Source organism: Balaenoptera physalus, assembly GCF_965194825.1.
Source record: "Balaenoptera physalus genome assembly, chromosome: 18".
In the NCBI taxonomy this organism is placed as follows: domain Eukaryota; kingdom Metazoa; phylum Chordata; class Mammalia; order Artiodactyla; family Balaenopteridae; genus Balaenoptera; species Balaenoptera physalus.
Window position 1 is genome coordinate 63745283 of NC_138899.1, and position 24722 is coordinate 63770004.

The 24722-nt window shown below is 38.1% G+C and overlaps 1 protein-coding gene and 1 long non-coding RNA gene across 5 annotated transcripts in view; both read right to left on the minus strand.

The window, feature by feature from the left end:
* Nucleotides 1–24722, minus strand: part of KPNA3 (karyopherin subunit alpha 3) — a 91210-nt gene that overhangs the window by 48349 nt on the left and 18139 nt on the right. The window contains exon 1 of one of the 4 annotated variants that reach the window (XM_082434471.1): nucleotides 7–29. The exons of the other annotated variants lie outside the window; for them this stretch is intronic. The gene's annotated coding sequence lies outside the window, so the exon portion shown is untranslated. Of the gene's footprint in view, nucleotides 1–6; nucleotides 30–24722 lie in introns of those variants that run through there. 4 annotated transcript variants of the gene reach the window in all.
* On the minus strand, nucleotides 8475–20968 carry LOC309647315. Its single transcript, XR_014255955.1, has 2 exons — nucleotides 16730–20968; nucleotides 8475–16411 (listed from the first exon to the last, which is right to left on the minus strand). It is a non-coding gene; the product is annotated as an uncharacterized lncRNA (long non-coding RNA).

A 24722-nucleotide genomic window follows, 5' to 3' on the forward strand; every position in this document is an offset into this window, starting at 1 on the left:
TCTCACCTTCTGAGATGGCCCACACTCTGTCTGGGGAGTGTGTTTCTCTCTAAATAAATCCACTTCTTACCTAAAAAAAAAAAAAAAAAAAAAAAAAAAAAGGATCTATTTTACATCAGATGCTGAGGAGGAGGCGAAGAAGAGGTCACTACCAATTTCCAAAATGCACAAAATAGGGAAGCAGTAGATAATAACTAAAAGAGAAGGGACTAAATAAAGCAGCTAACTAACCACCATAACAAAAATATAAACCTAAAATATCAAAAAACATACTGAAAGGGCTTCCCTGGTGGCAGAGTGGTTTAGAATCCACCTGCCAATGCAGGGGACACGGGTTCAAGCCCTGGCCTGGGAAGATCCCACATGCCGCAGAGCAACTAAGCCCGTGTGCCACAACTACTGAGCCTGTGCTCTAGAGCCCACAAGCCACAACTACTGAGCCCACGTGCCACAAGTACGGAAGCCCACGCACCTAGAGCCCACGCACCTAGAGCCCATGTGCCGCAACGAAGAGTAGCCCCCGCTTGCCACAACTAGAGAAAGCCCATGTGGAGAAACAAAGACCCAATGCAGCCAAAAATAAATTAAAAACAAAAAAAAAAGACCCAAAGCCTTCTCTAAAAAAAAAAAAAAATACTGAAAGAAATACATAAAATAGATTGCATAGAACTATTTTACACATAAATATATGGGAATAGGGAGGAAATAAGGTAGAGAGCTCAAGGAAACTAGGTTACATTTGACTTTAGAACCATATGAAAATGAATTATATATGTGTATGACAAAATTAAACTTTAAGAAAAAGCAATCCATAAAAATTAAAAAAAATTTATGAACCTAAATGTGCATCCAGTTGGTAGCATAGTCATACTATCCTATGCAACTTTTCAACACAGTAATTTGTATATCCCCAGTCAACCCTAAAAACGAGAAGCCTGCATTTGTATAATTGACACTTTATTAAAATTTTGCCCTTTTAAAAACACAGGCCCTATAGAACATATTGTTTACATATAATTTCATGTGGTTTTAGAGCCATCAGAAAGCCTCTGACAACTCCAGGTTAAGACTCTCTATAACAAAAATAAATAAATAATTTCAGAAAAGGACAGGAAGGAACTTTTTGGGGTGATGGAAGTATTCTAAAACTGGATTTTGGTGATGCCTGCACAACTGAAAAATTTACTAAAAATCAAACTTTATACTAACAATGAGCAAATTATACTATATATAAACTATACCTAAATAAGCCTGTTTTTAAAATTCTCTACAATACAGATATTTATATACTTGTTCCTTGGGCTACCCAGTCTGTTTTTCTAAATACACTAATTGAAGCAAATGTAAAAATTTTACTTGGGGAGAAGGAGGTAGAAGACTATATAAGGATATAAAATTGGCCTGTCGAGTGGTGATACAATTAGAAAACAATAGCTCTGGGACAATAAAAACTAAATTTGCCAACAACTGGTTCATTCATGTTTCAAGGTATTTATGACAAAGTTGACTTCTGAAAAGCAATGGAAGCCCCAGGGCAGTGAAATGATAATCTTCAATGTGCTGAAGGAACATTAACTTCAAACTCAGAATTCTTATAAAGAAGGAATTGTAGAATTTAAATACCACCACTTTACAACAGTTAACAAATTAATGTATCTAGGCAATGTTCATCAATGGTTGCTAATATCACAAAAAGAAAGAACCCAACATTATATACCACCTAATAAAAATTATATGTTACCCATGAAAGTGAAAAGCCAACCCATGGAATGAGAAAAGATTTGCAAATCATATATCTGATAAGGGACTTGTATCTAGACGACATAAATGGACCCTTACCTTTCAATAATAAGACAATACAATTTTAAAACGAACAAAGGATCTGAATAGACAGTTCTCCAAAGAAGATAAACAAATGGTCAATAAGCACATGAAAAGATGTTCAACATAATTAGCAATCAGAGAAACAGAAATCAAAATCACGAGACACCCATTAAAATGGATAAAATAAAGAAGACAGCTAAGTACTGGTGAGAATGTGGAGAAACTGGAACTCTCATACACTGCTGGTGGGATTGCAAAATGGTGTAGCTACTGAAAAACAGTCTGGGTGTTCCTCAAAAGGTTAAACATTGAGTCACCACATGATTTAGCAACTCTACTCCTAGTATATACCCAAGAAATATGAAAACATATGCCTGCACAAAAACTTGTACATGAATGTTCATAGCAACTCTATCCACAATAGCCAAAAAGTGGAAATAAATGTCCATCAACTGATGAATAGATACATATAATGTGGTATATCCATACAATGGAAAATCATTCGGCAATAGAAAGGAATGAAGTACTAACGTATACTAATAACACGCAAGAACCTTGAAAACATTATGCTAAATGAAAGAAATCAGTCACAAAAGGCTACATATTATATGATTCCATTTATATAAATGTCCTGAATAGACAAATCTATAGAGATAGAAAGTAGATTAAGGAATTCCCTGGCGGTCCAGTGGTTAGGGCTCCACGCTTCCACTGCAGGGGGCACAGGTTTGATCCCTGATTCCACATGCCTAGCTGCACAGGAAGGAAGGGAGGGAGGAAGGGAGGGAGGAAGGGAGGGAGGAAGATTAGTTGGGGGGGAGGAGGGAATGTGGAATGACTCCTAAAGGACATAACATTTCTTTTTGTGGTAATGAAAATATTCTAAAATTGGATATGGTGATGGTTGCACAACTCATATTTAGTATGAATATGCTAAAAATAAGCATATTGAGCAGATATGAATATGTATGTGAATTATATCTCAAAATGTTTGGTTTTTTTATAGTATATAATACCACATACAAATCAGTCTTGGGGAAGGGAGGGAATGAGGAAAGAAGGAAGGGAGGGAGGGAGGGAGGGAGGAAGGAAGGAAAGAAAGAAAAAGAAGGAAGGAAAGAAGGAAGGAAGGGTAAAAAGGCTTTACATTTAACAACCAATTTACAGGAAATAAAAAGAACAGGACATACTAAACATCACGAGGTTGCAATCAGCAAAATTCAGGATAAACAACCCCATTTCTCTAACAACAACAAGCAACAAGGCAAAAGGGGAAGGGGGAGTGGCTTGGGAAATGGAGTAGGAACCTATAGATTGACAGAGATTTAAGAGACATATCAACCAACCACAATACATGGACCTTATCTGGATACTGATCCAAACAAACTATAATGTGATTTATACATACATTAGCACGTGTGCGTGTGTGTTATATATAAAAGACAGCTGGGGAAATCTGAACACTGGGTATTTAATACTAAGTTACTACTATTAATTATGTTTAGCTGTAATTTTAAAAATTACTACCTTTTAAAGATATATTATAAAGTATATACATATTAAAGTAGAAAATAAATTCACCAGTATAAGATATCCCTCAAATAAACCCAAACATACATGGACACTTGATATGATAGAGATGGCATTGCAGACCACTGGGAAAAAGACAGGCCATTCAATAAATGGTCCTGAGCCAAATAATTATCCATGTGGGGGAAAAAAAGAAACCAGATACCTACTATACCACCATACAGAAAAGTCAACTCCAGATGGTTTGAAAATTTATAAAAGCAACAGTGAGTTTTTAAAGAAAAATATCTTTACGATTCCTAAGTGGAGAAAGATTTCTTAAGCAGAATACAAAACTGCTAAAACCAGAAGAATAACTTCATTAAAATTTAGAATTTCTGTTCTTTGAAAGATGCCACACAGAAAGTGAAAAAAGAAACCAAACCGGAAGAATACTTGAAGCATGAACAATAATTAATAAATACTCGGAATATACAAAGTACTCATACATCACTGGGAAAAGACAGGAGAAAGACAAGAAAAGGCATTTCAAAGAAGATAAAACAATAATAGCCAACATGAAAAGGTGGTCAACCTCATTACTCAAGAAGATACAAATTAAGACCACAGTGAGACACCATTTTGCACTCAAGATTGCCAAAACATTAGTAGGTATAACATCACCGAATGTTCATGAAGATGTAGAGCAACTGGTGAGATGTCAGTTGGTACAACCATTTTGGGGAGAAAATTTGGCAAAATATGGTAAAGATGAAAGATACCCAAGTACACAACAATTCTACTCCAAGGTATAAATCCTACAGAAACTCTTACATATACTCATCATGAGATATATATAAGTGGTTTCTGGCATCATTGGTTTGTAATGGCAAAAAATTTTGAAAACAACTCAAATGTTCATTAAAAAGAAAACATGAATTGTGAGACAATAATTACTCAGCAATGAGGAAGAATGAACTACAGCTACACAAATGAATCCAGAAATGTTAAAAATTTTTTATCTTTTCCTGTTATAAATACAGTATGACTATTTCATATAAAAAAACAAGCAAGCAAAATTAAATGCTATGTTATTTCAGGATACAGACATATATGGTAAATCTGGAAAAGCAAAGTAATGATTTACACACATTTATGACAGTGGCTTACTTTTTTTTTTTTTCTTTTGTATGTGGAATTAAATCATACATGCTCTGGCTTTGGAGTCACACATGCACTTTCACTACAACACAGAGGCCCACCCCCAGGGTACAAGTTCCCCAGCCCTGCCATGGCCAGTACAGCGACGGGAGAATTGAACAAGAATGTCACTACTTAGGTGTGGATTACTTCTGGTATGAAGCTAGGGATGGGAATCAGAGAGATAGCTTTTGTTCTAGTTCTTAAATTGAGTACTGGATTCATGGATATTTCTTTTATTATTGCTTCAAAACTTTTATCTACATTATCTATTTTTGTATATCAAATGTTACAAAATTTTTTAAACGTTTAAAGGAAAGAAAATAGCACTACTGATATACAACCATGCATTTGAGTTGTCAATAGCTGTGGTCCACTGACATTTTGCCTCCCATCTCACTTGTGACCAGTAGCATCAACACACCAAACTGGAGTCATGCAGAGCGTAAACTAATGCTAATAATTCCCCATCAGATTTCAGTCCTAAGAATGTGATCCAGAAAACATTGATAATCTCAGTATCACTCCAGTCTAATTCAAACTCTCATTCACCTTCTCATACTACACTTTGCTCTGGGTTAGTAGTTCTCAAATTTTTAGCCTGCATCCAATAAACTGGCTTTGTTAAATAAAACACACACTGCTGGGCTCCATTCCCAGATTTCTCAGCAGCAGGTCTGGGGTAAGGGTTAAGAATTTGTTTCAAACAAGATCCCAGATGAGGACTTCCCTGGTGGCGCAGTGGTTAAGAATCCACCTGCCAATGCAGGGGATTCAGGCTCGAGCCCTGGTCTGGGAAGATCCCACATGCTGTGGAGCAACTAAGCTCATGCGCCACAACTACTGAGCCCGTGGTGCCACAACTACTGAAACCCACGTGCCTAGAGCCCGTGTTCTGCAACAAGAGAAGCCACCGCAATGAGAAGCCCACGTACCGCAACGAAGAGTAGCCCCCGCTCGCCGCAACTAGAGAAAGCCTGCACATAGCAACGAAGACCCAACGCAGCCAAAAATCAATAAATAAATAAATTAAAAAAATAAAAAAGATCCCAGACGATACTGATGTTGATGCTGCTGGCCCAAGGAACCACAGTCTTAATCACTGCTCTAGGTTATATTTTCTTCCATAAAATATCCAACAAAATTATCACTAAATTAGAAAGCACCCAAAATTATACTGAACAATTTTCCTCTAAGGTTTAATGTAAATTATTCAACACACACTGAATACATATTGTACAAATTACATGAGTGCACTATCCTACAATGGCACAATACAGTGGTTAGAAACATTTGCTCTGGAGTCGGCGGTCTAGGGTAAAATTCTGGCTCCCCCATGCGCAAAGCTGATGACACTCTGGGAATGTTACTGGTCTCTCTACCTCAGCTTCTTTCTCTATGAAATGATAACAGTGCCTCATAGGATTATTGCGACAAATGAGTCAAATTCATGTTAAATGTTTATAATGGGAACAGTGCATGGCACAGAAAGCCCTCAAAAGAATATTAGCTATCTTCATCATCATTAATGATGCTTCCATAGTCCACGTGTCAGCATCAATGTTGCGTCTATCTCCATACCACTTCAAGACCACTGCTTCTACCCAGCTGTGGAAAAGGTTTACACCATTTAACCATATCACCTTGTGCCCATTCTCATTTCTGTCACCAGTGCCCTTATAATCACTAAAGACTAGCAGCTGGCTTAGTTTTCCTCTCCAAACCAAGTTCTGACCACATCCCTGGTGTCTTCAACAACACTTCAAACAGCCCAGTTCAACAGGCTGGCCAGGTACAGGTTCTTCTTTTTTTCTAAGTTTCCAGCAATCCTTTCATCAAGAACCAGCCAGAGATCTGCCAGTCCAATCAGGATAAATTCTGGATGTTTTACATTTCATTCAAAAACTCTGGAACGGTCAACATTTTAATATGAAATGGATAGACTTTCCCTTAAACACTATGTACAATGTTCTCTAATTTGAAGAATCTCTGACCCTAGTGGCAAAACTCTCCCTACATCCAATTAAGGCATTAAACAATTTCCCACTAATTAGCCATTTGACTGACTGACCTAGATCCACAAAGATTACTTTAGTCTCTTAGCTCCTTGATTTTCTCCCAATTTATTAACCCCTTCCTGTTTTTGCTTCATTCTTACATAGTCCTCATACTTCAACACCTTTGCCCCTTGTATTTCAATCTTGTTGCCCTGGCAAAAAGCTAACCTTGGGTCACTTCAAGTCTCACTCCAAAAGCTGGGCTGCTAAATGTTGCAAGAGAAAAAAAAAACAAAAACAAACCTCAACCTCCAATATGGGTATTATCTACTATAGGTCTCCAATCTCAATTAAACTCTCAATCCTTGCTGTTTGGAAATCTTTCCAGCCTTTCCTAGGTAGGTTTTGTACAAAAAGCTACTGCTCTCAAGCCCCCTTTTCCATACCCTCCTTCCTCTCTGCAGAAAACCCGGCCTTCTATTTATTTTTTTATTGGAGTATAATTGCTTTACAATGTTGTGTTAGTTTCTGTTGTACAATGAAGTGAATCAGCTATATGTACACATATATCCCCTCCCTCCCACCCACCCCCTCAATCCCACCCATCTAGGTCATCACAGAGCACCAAGCTGAGCTCCCAATACTATACAGCAGGTTCCCACTAGCTATTTTACACTTGGTAGTGTATATATATCAATCCTAATCTCCCAATTCGTTCCCTCCCCTCCCCCCACCCCTGGCATCCACATGTCTGTTTTCTACGTCTGCGTCTCTATTCCTGCCCTGGAAATAGGTTCATCTGTACCATTTTTCTAGATTCCACATATATGCGTTAATATACGATATTTGTTTTTCTCTTTCTTTTTTTTAAATTAAATAATTTATTTATTTATGGTTGTGTTGGGTCCTCGTTTCTATGCAAGGGCTTTCTTCAGCTGTGGCAAGCGGGGGCCACTCTTTTATCGCGGTGCGTGGGCCTCTCACGATTGCGGCCTCTCCCGTTGTGGAGCACAGGCTCCAGACGTGCAGGCTCAGCAATTGTGGCCCACGGGCCCAGTTGCTCCGCGGCATGTGGGATCCTCCCAGACCAGGGCTCGAACCCGTGTCCCCTGCATTGGCAGGCAGACTCTCAACCACTGCGCCACCAGGGAAGCCCTGTTTTTCTCTTTCTGACTTACTTCACTCTGTATGACAGACTCTAGGTCTATCCACATCTCTACAAATGACCCAATTTTGTTCCTTTTTATGGCTGAGTGATATCCCCCAATTTCGTTCCTTTTTATGGCTGAGTGATATTCCACTGTATATATGTACCACATCTTTATCCATTCATCTGTCGTTGGACATTTAGGTTGCTTCCATGACCTGGCTATTGTAAATAGTGCTGCAATGAACATTGGGGTACATGTGCCATTTTGAACTATGGTTTTCTCAGGGTATATGCCCAGTAGTGGGATTGCTGGGTCATACAGTAGTTCTATTAGTTTGTTAAGGAACCTCCATACTGTTCTCCATAGTGGCTGTATCAATTTACATTCCCACCAACAGTGTAAGAGGGTTCCCTTTTCTCCACACCTTCTCCAGCATTTATTGTTTGTAGATTTTTTGATGATGGCCATTCTGACTGGTGTGAGGTGATACCTCACTGTAGTTTTCATTTGCATTTCTCTAATAATTAGTGATGTTGAGCAGCTTTTCATGTGCCTCTTGGCCACCTGTATGTCTTTGGAGAGATGTCCATTTAGGTCTTCTGCCTATTTTTTGATTGGATTGTTTGTTTTTTTAATATTGAGCTGCATGAGCTGTTTATATATTTCAGATATTAATCCTTTGTCCGTTGATTCGTTTGCAAATATTTTCTCCCACTCTGACAGTTGTCTTTTCTCTTTGTTTATAGTTTCCTTTGCTGTGCAAAAGCTTTTAAGTTTCATTAGGTCCCAGTTGTTTATTTATTTTTTTATTTCCATTACTCTAGGAGGTGGTTCAAAAAAGATCTTGCTGTGATTTATGTCGAAGTGTGTTCTTCCTATGTTTTCCTCTAAGAGTTTTATAGTGCCTGGTCTTACATTTAGGTCTTTAATCCATTTTGAGTTTATTTTTGTGTATGGTGTTAGGGAGTGTTCTAATTTCATTCTTTTACATGTAGCTGTCCAGTTTTCCCAGCACCAATTATTGAACAGACTGTCTTTTCTCCATTGTATATCCTTGCCTCCTAGTTGACCAAAGGTGTGTGGGTTTATCTCTGGGCTTTCTATCCTATTCCATTGATCAATATTTGTTTTTGTCAGGCCTTCTATTTACTAAGAAAAAAAAACCATTAGTAGCAATTCCCTCAACTTCATTTCATGCACTGCACCTCCACATTTCCTCCTCAATCCCATCCCCAATAAACTGCATTTTCAAACATCCTTCTTTCCTTTCATTCTATCACAGCGACAGGGTCTTTCTTCATCGAATATCCCCTCTCCCATTTTTCAACCTCTATTTCTCATCATCATGAGTCAACTCAAGTCTCTTTCATCTTATTTAAAAAAAAAAAAAAAGCTCTTCCTCAACCTACATTTTCTTCTAACTACTGTCTTCCTTAGCCAAAATTCTTTAAAGAATAGTCTACACTGTTTTCCACTTCTTCACCTCCATTCACTTAGCCAGCTCCCATAAAATTCCATTGACACTGCTTTTGCTAACATCATCAGCAATCTTCTACTCATGAAACACAATCCTTATGTGGCATCTATGCAGGAGAAAACTGTTAACCATTCATTCTTACCTCCTTGACTTCCATAATACCATCCTCTTTGGCCTTCTTCTTCATCCATCCATGATGTTCTTCCCTTATGTTCTGTCTATAACCCTGTAGGCCATTCATCTACTCACTCTACAAACTGTGTCTAGAATATTATATTTCCATGGCTTTAATTATCAACTACATATTAATAACTCTGAATCATCTGGGTTTGTTTACTGATGAATTCTGAAATGTAATGATGTGTAACTTTGCAGTAAGGTTATAAACATATGTATTAGGAAACATTTAGTTAATCTTTAAATATAGGGAAATATTTTTATCTGGTGTTTAAAGCAGTACAGTATAGTGTTCTGTCTACCTATATACAGTCTAGGTTGCAATTAGTCAATATATCACAGTGGAACCATTGCTCCTTTTGCTTGCTATTGTTACAACAGGTTTGAGATATAAATTCACAAACCACACAACTGAGCCATTTAAAGTGTACAAATTCAATGGTTTTTAGTATACTCACAGAGTGTGCAACCACCACCAAAATCAATTTGAGTATTTTTTCTTTTTCTTTTCTTTTTTTAAAAATATTTTTGGCCACGCTGCATGGCACGCGGGATCTTAGTTCCTAGACCAGGGATCGAACACGTGCCCCCTGCAGTGGAAGCGGGGAGTCTTAACCACTGGACCACCAGGGAAGTCCCTAGAGTATTTTCATCATTACAAAAAGAAACCTGTTTCCTTTAGCAGTCACCTCCCCATTCTACCCAACTCCCACCTCAGTCCTATGCAATATTAATCTACTTTTTGTCTCTAAAGATTTGCCTCTTCTGGACAGTCATATAAATAGAATCATACATTATATGTTTTTTTTGTAACTGGTTTCTCCACTTAGCATAATGTTTTCAAGGTTCATTCATGTTGTTTCCTTTTATCAGTACTACATTCCTTTTGTTGCTGAATAATACTCCATTGTAAGGATATACCACATTTATCCATTCATTAGCTGACAGACATTTGGATTATTTCTACTTTTTTACTATTATGAATAAGTTTTGTGGAGAAATGTTTTTATTTCTTTGGGGTACACAACTGGGAATGGAATTGCTGCATCATATTGTAACTCAATGTTTAACCTTCTGAGGCTGCCAAACTGTTTTCCAAAGTGGTTATACCATTTTACAATCCCACCAACAATGATGAGGGTTTCCGTTTTGCCACATTCTCACCAACATCTGTTATTATCTGTTTTTATTATTTTAGCCATCCTAGTGGGTTTCATGAAGTGGCATCTCATTGTGACCAATGATATTTAGCATATTTTCATGTGCTTATTGGCCATCTGTATATTTTTTTTTGGAGAAATGTCTATCCAAGTCTACTGCCCATTTTTGAATTGGGTTGGCCTTTTATTATTGAGTTTTAAGAGTCCTTTATATACTCTAGATATGAGTCCCTTATCAGACATGATTTGCAAATACCTTCCTGCATTCTGTGGGTTTCTTTTCTTAATGATCTCTTTCCCTTTCTTGATGATCTCTCTTGAAGCACAAATATATACTTTAATGAAGTACAGTTTATCTATTTTTTATGTGATTGCCTGTGCTTTTGATGTTGTCCCTAAGAAACTAATGCCTGGTCCAAGGTCACAAAGATTTACACCTACTTCTTTTCTCCTAGAGTTTTTAATATGTTAGATCTTACATTTAGGTCTTTGATCCATCTGAGTTAACAGTGTGCAGCAGAGGCCTAACTTCGTTCCTTTACATGAGGATGTCCAGCTCAGTTGTCCCAACACCTTTTGTTGAAAAGACTATTTTTTTTGCCCTGGTGAACTGCTCTGGCATCCTTGTTGAAAAACCAATTTACTGTAAACGTAAGTTCATTGCTGGATTCTTAATTATATTCCACTGATTTATATGCCTTTCCTTACAACAGTACCACACAGTCTTGATTAATGAACCATTACTTTTGATTGATAAACTGTTAAAACAGTACTACTGGGGCTTCCCTGGTGGTGCAGTGGTTGAGAATCTGCCTGCCAATGCAGGGGACACGGGTTTGAGCCCTGGTCTGGGAAGATCCCACATGCCGCGGAGCAACTAGGCCCGTGAGCCACAACTACTGAGCCTGCGCGTCTGGAGCCTGTGCTCCGCAATGAGAGACTGCGATAGTGAGAGGCCCGCGCACCGCGATGAAGAGTGGCCCCCACTTGCCACAACTAGAGAAAGCCCTCGCACAGAAACGAAGACCCAACACAGCCATAAATAAATAAATAAATAAATATTAAAAAAAAAAAAGAGTACTACTAATCATACGTGAAGACCTCATTCAAGGATAATCCCCCAAGAAAATATCATATTAGTTTAAAATGAAGTTAAAGGAATTATCCCCACCAGTTTATGATAGTTTATATGCAAAACTAAATTTTTTTTTCAAGCTGCTACCCATGAGAAATGAATAAAATGTGTGATGAGGACAGGGAGGGAATATCTGTAAGGAGGCTTAATTTCTGAGATGAAAAGGCAGCCAACATGGATAGTAAATTTCAGATGTCAGGCTTGAATCATCCCTTCAACTGTAGTTCCCTTTAGCCAGCATCCTTTAAATAAACCGCTGTATTTGTAAATACACAAATTTTGATATATTCTGCTAGTCCAACAACTTTGGGAATTTAAGCACCTTAAAACTTTAAGCCCAGATCTCTCTCCTGAGCTGGAATGTCTTCTGGATCACTTCCCAAAACACCCCACAAGTTCCTTAACATATTCAAAACTGAGTTCATCATTTTCCTCACTGATCTTGCTTCACCTACTGTTTTTACCCTATCTGTAGACAAAAGTACTCTTTTAAAGTGGGATATTAAACAAACTCAAAAAGTGGTTCTGAGAATTAGATAAGATGAATACTTACAAAAGCACTTGGCACAGTTTGTATCACAAAGTATAGTCATCTATGTTCATTTCCCTTTTCTACAGGTTGTAAACAGCATTTCCAATTTTAAATCCTACCACTTCTCCTGTCCACTGAGTATTTAATGTCAATGATTTATTTCTCATTTCTAGATGAAATTCCTTTTCAAATACTCCTAATCTACTTTGGTAGTATCTTGGTTTTTTCCCTAATGCTTCTGATTCCTCCTTAAATGATTCAATCACTTTAAAATATTTATTTTAGGGCTTCCCTGGTGGCACAGTGGTTGAGAATCTGCCTGCCAATGCAGGGGACACGGGTTCAATACCTGGTCCGGGAAGATTCCATATTCCACGGAGCAACTAAGCCCGTGTGCCACAACTACTGAGCCTGTGCTCTAGAGCCCATGAGCCACAACTACTGAGCCTGCATGCCGCAACTACTGAAGCCCACGAGCCTAAAGCCCGTGCTCCACAATGAGAGAAGCCACCACAATAAGTAGCCCGTGCAGCAAAGAGTAGCCCCTGCTCGCTGCAACTAGAGAAAGCCCGCGCACAGCAACAAAGACCCAACACAGCCAAAAATAAATAAATAAAACAAATTTATTTTTTAAAAAAATTAATTAAATTAAATTAAATGTTTATTTTATAGTCGTTCTCTGCTATCTCTATTACTGAATTTCTTAGGAGACTTAAGACTATACTTTTGGTATCTGCACATTACCTATAATAGAGTTATTTTTTCGTGTGTTTTATGATTTTGCATCATGAGCTTGGGGTAAAAGGACTTTCCTGTCCTTTTCCTGTGCTAGAGGGACTGCTCAAAATTTGAAATACTTAGTCTTTCTGTAATAGTAATTAAAAAGCAAACAACATAGAATTTAAATACCAGAACATTAAATTATCTCCATGGTAGAAGGCCATTAATAGCTCCTTGCGTGTATACTGAGAAGAGAACAACTTCCAGGCTGAATGTAGACTGAAAAGGGCTTCCTAGCTGCATAGGAGACATAAATTCTGATACATACTTTATTTGTTTATTTATTTGCGTTGGGTGTTTGCGTTGGCTTTCTCTAGTTGCAGCGAGCGGGAGCTACTCTTCATTGCGGTGCGTGGGCTTCTCACTGCAGTGGTCTTTGTTGCAGAGCACGGGCTCTAGGCATGTGGGCCTCAGTAGTTGGGGCACACGGGCTCTAGAGCGCAGGCTCAGTAGTTGTGGCGCACAGGCTTAGGTGCTGCACGCCATGTGGGATCTTCCCGGACCAGGGTTCGAACTCATGTCCCCTGCATTGGCAGGCGGATTCTTAACCACTGTCCCACCAGGGAAGTCTTGATACATATTTTATCTCACTAAAATACATACTCCAGCTTAGCGCATTGATGGCTATGGTTTGTTCTTTAATCTTTTCTTATCCTTTAAATATGGGTTACACTGTGTGTTATCACAGGAAGTACCAACTACATAGATCTGCCTGAGAGGATTAGCAAAATTTCCCAGAGAAGACATTTTTCTTAAGCGATTTCCCCCCCCACAAAGACTCAGAGTTTATGAGCTTGAAATGTACCAACACTGCTCTCTCAAAAAAAAAGGGCAGCAAACAACTTAGAATCTAAATATCAGAACATTAAATAACATTAAATTTGCTGTTTGAATGGTATCATGTCTGGAAAATAAGCATCATTTTGTTTTTAATTTTTTAAATTTATTTATTTTTGGCTGTGTTAGGTATATGTTGCCACGCATGGGCTCTCTCTAGTTGCAGTGAGTGGGGGCTACTCTTCATTGCAGTGCACGGGCTTCTCATTGTGGTGGCTTCTCTTGTTGCGGAGCACAGGCGTGGTGGCTTCTCTTGTTGCGGAGCACATGCTCGAGGCGCATGGGCTCACTAGTTGTGGCTCATGGGCTCTAGAGCACAGGCTCAGTAGTTGTGGCGCAAGGGCTTAGTTGCTCCGCGGCATATGGGATCTTCCCGGACCAGGGCTCAAACCCGTGTCCCCTGCATTGGCAGGCAGATTCTCAACCACTGCACCACCAGGGAAGCACAAGATGAGCATCATTTTGATCAAAAAGGTCTTGTTTAGTATGGAAATTTAAGAATGAGTAGGGAACTTCACACCTTCTCTACCAAATTCCACTGGTCTGCTAGCTACAGTTTAAAAAATATAGCAGAGGATGGAGAAGTTTAACTGTACACCTAATAACAAAAAGGTGAAACTTATTTCAACTGCTCAAAAAAGATCTATTCCAATTCCATTACAGACGAAATTTCACTGCATCCATAGTCTTAGATGTCAGCTAGAATTTATTTTATTTTTTTAGTTTTTTGGAATTTATGGTTAACTTTTTTTTTCAACATCTTTATTGGAGTATGATTGCTTTACATTGTTGTGTTAGTTGCTGCTGTAAACAAAGTGAATCAGCTATACATATACATATATCCCCATATCCCCTTCCCTCTTGCGTCTCCCTCCCACCCTCCCTATCCCACCCCTCTAGGTGGTCACAAAGCACCGAGCTGATCTCCCTGTGCTAGGCAGCTGCTTCCCACTAGCTATCTATTTTACATTTAGTAGTGTATATATGTCAATGCCACTCTCTCACTTCATCTCAGCTTACCCTTCCCCCTCCCCATGTCCTCAAGTCCATTCTCTACATCTGGGTCTTTATTCCTGTCCTGCCCCTAGGTTCTTCAGAACCATTTTTTTTTTAAGATTCCATATATATGAGTTAGCATACAGTATTTTTCTCTTTTCTGACTTATTTCACTCTGTATGACAGAATCTAGGTCCATCCACCTCAGTACAAATAACTCAATTTCATTTCTTTTTATGGCTGATAACATTCCATTGTATATATGTGCCACATCTTCTTTATCTATTCATCTGTCGATGGACACTTAGGTTGCTTCCATGTCCTGGCTACTGTAAATAGTGCTTCAGTGAACATTGTGGTACTTCACTCTTTTTGAATTATGGTTTTCTCAGGGTATATACCAAGTAGTGGGATTGCTGGGTCATAAGGTAGTTCTATTTTTAGTTTTTTAAGGAACCTCCATACTCTTCTCCATAGTTGCTGTATCAGTTTACATTTCCACCAACAGTGCAAGAGGGTTCCCTTTTCTCCACAGTCTCTCCAGCATTTACTGTTTGTAGATTTTTTGATGATGGCCATTCTGACCACTGTGAGGTGATACCTCATTGTAGTTTTGATTTACCTTTCTCTAATGATTAGTGATGGTGAGCATCCTTTCATGTGTTTGTTGGCAGTCTGTATATCTTCTTTGGAGAAATGTCTATTTAGGTCTTCTGCCCATTTTTGGATTGGGTTGTTTGTTTTTTTGATATTGAGCTGCATGAGCTGCTTGTATATTTTGGAGATTAATCCTCTGTCAGTTGCTTTGTTTGCAAATATTTTCTCCCATTCTGAGGGCTGTCTTTTTGTCTTGCTTATGGTTTCCTTTGCTGTGCAAAAGCTTTTAATTTTCATCAGGTCCCATTTGTTTATTTTTTGTTTTATTTCCATTTCTCTAGAAGGTGGGTCAAAAAGGATCTTGCTGTGATTTATGTCATAGAGTGTTCTGTCTGTTTTCCTCTAAGAGTTTTATAGTGTCTGGCTTTACATTTAGGTCTTTAATCCATTTTGAGTTTATTTTTGTGTATGGTGTTAGGGAGTGTTCTAATTTCATTCTTTTACATGTAGCTGTCCAGTTTTCCCAGCACCACTTATTGAAGAGGCTGTCTTTTCTCCATTGTATATTCTTGTCTCCTTTATCAAAGTATAAGGTGACCATATATGCGTGGGTTTATCTCTGGCCTTTCTATCCTGTTCCACTGATCTATATTTCTGTTTTTATGCCAGTACTCAGCTAGCATTTTAAAAAACTGAGGAGATTTTTCACTTTACAGATAACTTTGCAATGGGATTCCTTTAAAACATAAGTTTTCCTGATTAACACAAGAGGGCTGGAAAGATAGGACTAGAAGATAGGTCCTTATGTTTCAAAGAGTTTAAAATTTTAGAGCAATACCAGGAAATAATTTAATGCAAGAATGCTACCCAAAATAGAGAAAGGAGAATTGTTACACATTATGAATATATTCAATATCTTAACTGTGGTGATGGGTTCATGAGAATATACATGTCAAAGCTTATCAAACGTGTACTTTAAATATGTGCAGTTTATTGTATGTTAATTATACCTCAAAGAGCTGCTTTTTAAAAAATAAGCCTTAGTGGGGCTTCCCTGGTGGCGCAGTGGTTGAGAATCTGCCTGCCAATGCAGGGGACACGGGTTCGAGCCCTGGTCTGGGAAGATCCCACATGCCGCGGAGCAAGTAGGCCCGTGAGCCACAACTACTGAGCCTGCGCGTCTGGAGCCTGTGCTCCGCAACAAGAGAGGCCGCGACAGTGAGAGGCCCGCGCACCGCGATGAAGAGTGGCCCCTGCTTGCCGCAACTAGAGAAAGCCCTCGCACAGAAACGAAGACCCAACACAGCCAAAAATAAATAAATAATAAATAAATTAATTAAAAAAAAAAAAAATAAGCCTTAGTGAATATGACTCAAACTATTAAAAAACCATATTTCTATGTACCTTTTTAAGGTATTAAAGCTACAAGAGTGATGCAACGGAAAGAGTACCTGAATGGTTGTGCCACTAGTTATGTGATCTTGAGCACATTACTTAACATCTCTGAACTCCAGATTCCTTATTTAAGAAATGAAGATACCGTGATCTATCTCCCTGGGACAGTACAGTGAAAGTACTTGCAATAACTGGTCCTTCATGATGTCTACGAAATACGATTTGTTATTTACTCTACAAAGTAGGTGTACCTATATAAACCATTCATTCAAACTTATGCTTTAGTAATTCATCAAATATCAATGTGAGCACCAAAAGCAAACACATCTATCTTATATATAACCTAAATCAAGGTCCAAAATGTACATACCTCTATTATCATTTTTCATCTTTCTACTTTCAAGCTATTTGTATCTTTATATTTAAAATGCAGCTATTGAGACTTCCCTGGTGGCAGAGTGGTTAAGAATCCGCCTGCCCATGCAGGGGACATGAGGTCAAGCCCTGGTCTGGGAAGATCCCACATGCCACGGAGCAACTAAGCCCACAAGCCACAATTACTGAGCCTGTGCTCTAGAGCCCACAAGCCATAACTACTGAAGCCCGCGCGCCTAGAGCCCTGCTCCGCAACAAGAGAAGCCAAAGCAGTGAGAAGACTGTGCATGGCAACAAATAGTAGTCCTCGCTCACCGCCACTAGAGAAAGCCCGCACACAGCAACGAAGACTTAACACAGCCGAAAAATAAATAAATAAATAAAAATAAAATAAAATGCAGCCATTGTGGGGAGTATATAGTTGGGTTTTGCTTCTTAATCCAGTCTGACAATTTCTGCCTTTTAATTAGAGTACTTTAGTTCATTTATATTTAATGTAATTATTGATGTGGCTGAAATTAGGCATTTGTTGTCCTATTTTTGTTTTCTATTGTCTCATCTATTTTTTGTCTGTTTCTCTATTCCCACTTGCTTGCCTTCTTTTAGGTTAATCAATTTTTTTTAGTATTCTGTTTGATTGCTCTACTAGCCTTTTAGGTTTGCCTTTTTATTTTTTTATTAGTTTTCTCACTAGGGATTACAATTTGAATCTTTAACTTTAAACAATCTATATAGAATTAATGTTCTACTACTCAACTTAAACTAAATGGCCCAGCATTTGTGCATGTGTGTGTGCGTGCGTGCACGTGTGCACACAAATGCATGCATAATACAGCAGATTACCAAGCATTTGGGCAGATCTTACATGCAAATTTTAGGACTCACTCTCTTTATAGCTCCTGATCTTCCAGGATTTCTGGCTGTTTTGTCAGCCTGGAACTCTGTACTCTTATACTTCGAACCTTATAATAAGGCTGTAGTATTCTGCCCCAAGAAGTGGGACGATTATAGAGTGACCCTCATACTAAAACCCACTAACTCACAAATTTCATCAGACGGTTATGTTTTAAGAATCAGCTCGCCTCCAGTTTCTGCCTGCTTTTGATCACTCTCCAGTACCTTTAAGTGAACATTTTAATATATTTTGTCCAGAGCTTACAGTTGTTCAATAACTCTAAGGTACTGCAGCATTACTGGAAGATAGAACCCCATGTTACTCTTATTACATACACTTTTCCATTCTGAATGCCTTCATTAAGTAAGGTAATTTGTGCTAGTATTAGGCATAATCTGCCTTTTTCTTTAGTAACAGCTTTATTCAGATATAATTCACATATCATAAAATTCACCTTTGAAATATAAGTTCAGTGGCTTTCAATATATTTAGAGTTGTGCAACCATCAACATTTTCCTACCACAAAAAAAACCACATACCCTTTATCATTCATTCCCCATACCCCTACTCTGTATCCCTTGGCAATCACAAATCTACTTTCTTTTTTTTAATTTTTTAAATTAATTAATTAATTAATTTTATTTTTGGCTGTGTTGGGTCTTCGTTTCTGTGCGAGGGCTTTCTCTAGTTGTGGCAAGCAGGGGCCACTCTTCATCGCGGTGCGCGGGCCTCTCACTATCGCAGCCTCTCTTGTTGCGGAGCACAGGCTCCAGACGCGCAGGCTCAGTAGTTGTGGCTCACGGGCCTAGTTGCTCCGCGGCATGTGGGATCTTCCCAGACCAGGGCTCGAACCCGTGTCCCCTGCATTAGCAGGCAGATTCTCAACCACTGCGCCACCAGGGAAGCCCCCAAATCTACTTTCTGTATCTATGGATCTGACTGCCTGGCCATTTCATATAAATGGAAACATAATATGTGGGCCTTTTGTTGGTTTGGCTTCTTTACTTAGCATAATGATTTTGAGATTCATCTATGTTATAGCATATTTCAGTACTTGTTTTTGTTGCTGAATAATATTCCACTGAATGGATATACCACATTTAGTAGAATTCACCAGTGAAGCCTTCTGGTCCTGGGCTTTTCTTTGTGGGAAGTTTTATGATTATGAATGCAATCTCTTTACTTGCTACAAAGTCTATTCAGATATTTTATTTCCTCTTGAGTCAGTTTGGTAGTACGTGTCTTTCTAGAAATTTTTCCATTTCATGTAGGTTATGTAATTTGCTGGCTTATAATTGTTCACAGTATTCTCTTAGTATCTGTTTTATTTCTGTAAGGTAATTTTTTCATCAGTCTAGCTAAAGGTTTGTGAATTTTGTTGATACTTTCAAAGAAAGAACTTTTGGTTTCACTGACTTTCTCTATTGTTTTTCTATTCTATTTCATTTCAGTTATACTTCTTTTTTTATTTATTATTTTTATTTATTTATTTATTTATTATTTATGTTTGGCTGCGTTGGGTCTGTGTCTCTGCACGTGGGCTTTCTCTAGTTGCGGCGAGTGGGGGCTACTCTTTGCTGCTGTGTGCGGGCTTCTCATTGCAGTGGCTTGTTGCGGAGCACGGGCTCTAGGTGCACAGGCTCAGTAGTTGTGGCACACGGGTTTAGTTGCTCCATGGCATGTATGGGATCTTCCCGGACCAGGGATCGAACCCGTGTCCCCTGCATTGGCAGGCAGATTCTTAACCACTGCGCCACGAGGAAAGTCCCTATACTTTTTTTTTTAATGTAAGTATTTACAGCTATAAACTTTCCTGAGTACTGTTTTAGCTTCATCCAGTAAATTTTGATATGTTGTGTTTTCATTTTCATTCATCTCAAAGTGTTTTCTAATTCCCTTGTGACTTATTTGACCCACTGGTTATTCAGAATGTGTTATTCAATTTCCACATTATTTGTGAATTTTCCAAATTTCTTTGTTATTGATTTCTAATTTTATTCCACTGTGGTCAGAGAACATATTTAGTATGATTTTAATATATTTTTTTAATTTACTGAGACTTCTTTTATGGCCTAACGTAACATATGATCTATCCTGTAGAATATTCCATGTGAACTTGAGAAGAATGTGTATTCTGCTGCTGTTGCATGAATGATATACAGATGTCTGTTATGTAGCCAAAACAGTCTTGAAAGGAGGAACAAAGTTAGAAGATTTACATCAGCTGATTTCAAGACTTACTATAAAGTTCCAGCAATAGACAGTGAGGTAATGGCATAAGGATAGACACACAGATCAATAAAACTGAATGGAGTTCAGAAATAGATCCATACCTATATGACCAACTGATTTTCAACAAAAGTACCAAAGTTATTCAATGAGTGCTGGAAAAACATCAACCCCTATATAAGAGTATATCAAATATTAATTCAAAATGAATTATAAACCTAAATGTAACAGGTGAAACTAACAAATGTCAGAAGGAAACACAGGAGAAAAATGCAAATTAAAACCATAACAAGACACCACTGCACACTCACTAAAATGACAACAATTTAAAGGACTGCCAATACTGGTGAGGATGTGGAGCAACTGGAACTCACATACTGCTGATATGAATGTAAAATACTACAACCACTTTGGAAAAGAGTTTCAAAGTTTCCTATAAATTTAAAGACATACTTACCATATAACCAAGCCATTTTACTCCCAGGTCTTTATCCAAAGAAAACACACACACACAGACTTGTAAACAAATATCATAGCAGTTTTACTCATAAGTGTGCAAAACTGGGAAGAACCCAAATATCCAATAACAAGTGAATGGATAAACAAATTGTGATATATTCATACAATGGAATATGGGTCGGCAATTTAAAAGAATTAACTCCAAGTAAACAAAACAATATTTTTTTTTGTTTGTTAGTTAGTTTTGTTTTTTTTTAATTAACTGCTTATTTTTATTTTTTAAAGGTGCTTTTGGAATTGCCTTGTAGATATTAAAACCGATTCATGATGTGAAAATCCAGAGTATAGTATTTGGAAATGCCAGGAGGAAGTTGTGGGGAAGGAATTTTATGTCAAAGAGACTGTGTATCAGTTTTATCCATAAAGGGACTATAAATCATTTGGAACTGTCAAAATGAGTGCCTCTTGTGGTTGTGCGACCCTCATTGATGGGAGAAACTTGATGATCATCTGGCAGAGACGTTAAGAGAAGAATTGGGGAGTGTTGTGTGAAATGAAGGAAAACTATCCTTTAGCATTTTGGAATATAAAAATGTTGGGTTGGCCAAAAAGTTCGTTCAGGTTTTTCTGTAACAGCGGACAGAAAAAAACGGACGAACTTTTTGGTCAGCCCAATATCTCAGTATTAAGTCGCACTTGAGAAGAAGCTTGATTTACAAAACAATATTAATGTTATATTAAACAAACAAAAAAGCCAGACACAAAGGAGTATGTATTGTGATTACATTACATAAAACTGTTGAAAAGGCAAACTAGTCTATAATGACAGAAAGCAAACTAGTATTTGCCTGCAGCTGGGGGAAAAGGAGGACTGACTGCAAAGGGACATGGGGAGGGGGGGGCTTCCTTGGTGGCACAGTGGTTTCGGAATCCACCTGCCAATGCAGGAGACACGGGTTCAAGCCCTGGTCCGGGAAGATCCCACATGCCGCAGAGCAACTGAGCTCGTGCGCCACAACTACTGAAGCCCGCATGCCTAGAGCCCGTGCTCTGCAACAAGCTACCACGATGAGAAGCCTGCGCACCAGAACAAAGGGTAGCCCCTGCTCGACGCAACTAGAGAAAGCCGGCGTGCAGCAATGAAGACCCAATGCAGCCAAAAATAAATAAATAAATAAATTAATTAAAAGAAAAAAAGGGACATGGGGGAACTTTTGAGGGGGACAGAAATATTCTACATCTTGATTGTGATGGTGCTTACAAGGGAGTAATTGTTTGTCAAAACTCGTCAAGCTAAACACTTAAAATGGATAAATATACCTCAGCAAAGTTTATTAAAAGCAGTTGTTACTTGCAGGAAGAGAGGTAGCAGGTGTGGGTGACATATGTCATTTTCTCCTTTGAATTTACATTATCAATATGTGTATTACCCCTGTAATTTAAAATCAGTTCATTACTGAGAAGTACTCAAATTATTTAAAACCCTTCCTAAATTAAATTGCCTCAAAGATTTACTTTTCTATAATATATAATTACCAATAACAGTCTAATTTTTTTCTCCTAGTAATACTATTTTGTGCACTGGATCTGTGTTTCTTATCACCACTGTAGCAGTTGATAAATATTCCCTGTAATTCAAAAAATTTATAAGCCGTCAATAACTAACCCATAACAGTGTTATAAATAAATAAAACTTACAATAATGTTTATATGACACTTAATGCTGTGCTTATTTATTTTATATAAAGTGATTTTATTTACAGTACTGTTATATAGCCAAAATGACATTACTGAAGTTTACTAGGCAGAGAAACTGAACACGAAGTGTAGGAAGGTGCTGAGTCCTTCTTAAGATCCTAAAATACCAAGACACCAGATATCTTCTACTTCACTAACAAAAACCACAACAAACAAAAAGTAACCATATTCCGAAAGTCTGTAGCACCAAAACTATCCCTTTGCTACCACCACCTTAGTCCCCTTCACTGATAGAAGAAAGCTGGGACTCCTATTTCTCCTCTTCAGTACAATGGGGGTGGGGGGGAGATGGGAGCAGGGTATTTCAAGCCATACTAGCCCCCAAAATCTACAGCTATATCCTGAATTCAACAGTTGGCAGCAGTCACAACTAGGGCACTCCTGTAACACCTAGGCCTGGGTGTCCAGATGCCTGGTTTCTTCTGCGTTGTAAACTCAGAACTTATAAACTAAGTTTGTCTTCTGCTTCTCCCTTTTCTGCCTCTTGCTGGGAGGGGCCTTTGGACTTCCTTTCAAGGCTGTTCCTACTGTAAGCAAATTTGCCCAACTTCCCTTCCTCCCAAGTACCTGTTCTGCTGAGAGGAGTATAGTTTTCTCAGAAATAGGTCCAGTACCTACTATGTTTACCAGAAGAAAAGCATACAGAGGAATATTTTGGTCCCATTATATTTAAAGTGTAGCCATGACCACAAACATCATATCCTCACTTAATGCCATCATGTTCACAAATACAAATCTGAGAATTAAAAAACCTGGTAGGGCCCCCTAATCACTGCATGGAGCTAATGTCTAGTTTACTAGAAGATTCTGTCTGCACTGGTACCTAATACAATTTATCCAGAATGTGTTCTTATTATGAAAATATTCTGTTTTTCACAAAAGCTAAACAATATACTAAAGAACTTATTACCAGAAGAGAAGTATGAAGTAATCTGAAATAGCGCTTGCCAGCCTCTTTCATATCATAGCGCACGCACATACACACACACACACACAGAAATATTTGTACTGCACACTGAGATTAAGGGACAAGACCGCAAGGGCTCCACCACCCAGATCCCTGGCTGGCCACCCCTAGGGCAACACATGAGATGAGAAAACACTGATCTAACAGACCCTCGTGCTAATGCTCTGGGTCACTGCAGCAAACCAGAGGGAAGGTCATCGATACCCTATCATCAAGAAATTAGCTTAATAAAAAAATTGTTTCTGCTATACATATATCTAACCTACAATTCTTGTTCAAACCATGAAACATTCCCAGTTCATGTCATCTCCACTATAAAGCTCTGTCCAATCTTTAAGGCCAGTCCCTCCTCTATGTTCCCAAACCACCTTTACTTTTATTAAACAATCACAATCTGTCTTATAGTTACCTATAGCTGTATTTATTTGTTAGATTAAATACCCCTTGAAGGCAGAGATCTTGTTTCATTCATTTTTATTTCCCTCTACTCCACAATAACAAAAAAAAGGTAGTTTGAACAACTAATGTTAAATCTGAAGTTGCGTTGTCATGTTCACCGACAATGCTGTTTGAACTTCACCATAATCATTGTACAGACCATGTACTTTCTCCCTCTCTATTCCAAAATTTGATTTAGCTCAACACTCTCAAATATTCCACTTTCCCAAAGTTTCAAAGGATACACAAAAATGTTAGTTTGCATTAGCCCCACATTCACAAAACTTAGAAAACAAAAGAAAATGTCCAGCCATTATAGAACTCTAACATCCAAGTATCAATTCCTTTATTCCAATCAAAAACAATATTCCCAGAATTCAGCACAAAACTGAAAACACTGCTGCTACCAGCCACAGTCCATAACAGTAACTTTAAATTGTCCAAGGGGATTAAGGAAGCATTTTAAATGACTGTCACTCCTACCGAAGGATTTTAGGCAACAAGAATTTATTCTCATACAAGAATAAATCTGCATTTTATCATTAAACAGTATGAGGGCCTTAATTGGGAATTACCAGTTTATAACCTTTCTCCCCAAAATTTGTGAATATATCTGAATGTTAAAATTTTCTTATTTAGAATGATTTGTATTTTCATCTTCTCTTCCCCTTTAAAATATTTAATTTTTAATAGTAAGTAGAATAAATAGAAGTATAACTAAGAAGTGAATAGATAATTAACTAATATGAATTAGTACACTAATTAATGTCATGCAGCACCATTCCCCAAATATTCTACTTCCTACGTTTTTGTTTAAAACACCAGTTGCTAAAG